The following is a 1,791-nucleotide window of genomic DNA, read 5'->3' on the forward strand; positions in this document are numbered from 1 at the left end:
GATGATGACGACTTACGTGATATGAGGTTGGTCAAGGTGACCATTAAGACCTGCAACCTGCACAGAAAAACAACATTTGGATGCAAATGGCGCCCTTTAGAGCACTTTTATGTTTATGTAACATCATGTTTCATTGTGATTTATGATTATTATTCCCACACGTTTTCAATGCAATGTTTAACAACGAATTAAGTCACATCTCGCATACGAAAAGGAAGAGTAACGAGGAAAGCTTTTTAGCAAAAGGATCGTTTTATTGATGGCGTGCCTATGAATAGGCTTTTGTACAAGGAAGTAACTCCTAAATGAGGTAGTTACAAAAGGAAAGTAAGACACAATAGGCAAAATGGCAAAGAGAAATGCTCGAATTTCCATTAAAACTGGTATTGCTACAGTTCCCATATCCTCGATCTTCTCAATGCTTTGCTTCACAAGCGTAGTGGTTGGATCGATCTATCTGTTTGCCAAGGGCGCATAGTGGTATTCGTAAAGGATATTCAGACTGCAGTCTCTCGCTTTTGATCCCTAAATTTTGCCTGGATCGCCTTTTCAGGTTTTCAATCCAGCGGGATGCCCCCTTTTTGCCTAAGTCGCCCTTTCGGGTTTTCGACTTAGCGGGCTATTCTTTTTTTTATCCCTAATTTTTGCCTGGACTTTTCTTTTTATGTCCACCGGGATGCCCATTATTTCCTAAGTTGCTCTTTCGAGTTTTCAACTTAGCGGGTCTTTTATGCGTAGTATTTTTTGACTGAGTCTGAATTGACTGGGAGTGGAACGTCTTCCCCATCCATCTTTGTCAGGATTAAAGCACCCCCTGAAAATGCTTTCTTCATAATGTATGGTCCCTCATAGTTGGGAGTCCACTTTCCCCTTAGATCGGTGTGAATTGGCAAGATCTTCCTTACGACCAGGTCACCTGTGTGGAATTCTCGAGGCCGAATCTTCTTGTCGTACGCTTTCTTGATCCTCTTTTGGTACAATTGACCATGGCAGATAGCAGATAAGCGTTTCTCCTCAATCAGATTGAGATGGTCGAGCCTCGTCTGAACCCATTCAGTTTCATCCAGTTTGGCGTCCATCAATACTCTCAACGAAGGGATTTCCACTTCGATGGGAAGGACAACCTCCATGCCATAGACAAGTGAGAAAGGAGTCGCCCCAATTGAAGTAAGAACTGAGGTTCTATAGCCATGTAGGGCGAACGGTAACATCTCATGCCAATCTTTGTACGTTCTGACCATTTTCTGGACGATCTTCTTTATGTTCTTGTTAGCAGCTTCGACTGCGCCGTTCATCTTTGGCCGATAGGGTGACGAATTGTGGTGTTCAATCTTGAACTCTTCGCACAATTCTGTCATCATCTTGTTATTAAGATTGGACCCATTATCAGTGATGATTTTGTTCGGAACCCCATATCGGCATATGATCTCTTTCTTGATGAAGCGAGTGACGACTTTCTTGGTTACGTTCTTGTAAGAAGCAGCTTCAACCCATTTGGTGAAGTAGTCGATAGCAACAAGAATAAGTCTATGTCCATTCGAAGCTTGTGGCTCAATTCGTCCAATCATATCGATGCCCCACATAGCAAAGGGCCATGGCGATGTCAAGACATTCAGAGGAGTTGGAGGAACATGAATCCTGTCTGCGTACACTTGGCATTTGTGACACTTTTTCACGTACACATAACAATCACTTTCTATTGTCATCCAATAATACCCTTCTCGCAAGATCTTTTTGGCCATTGAATGTCCATTGGCATGAGTTCCAAAAGATCCCTCGTGAATTTCTCGC

This window comes from Vicia villosa, unplaced genomic scaffold, assembly GCF_029867415.1.
Source record: "Vicia villosa cultivar HV-30 ecotype Madison, WI unplaced genomic scaffold, Vvil1.0 ctg.000177F_1_1, whole genome shotgun sequence".
In the NCBI taxonomy this organism is placed as follows: domain Eukaryota; kingdom Viridiplantae; phylum Streptophyta; class Magnoliopsida; order Fabales; family Fabaceae; genus Vicia; species Vicia villosa.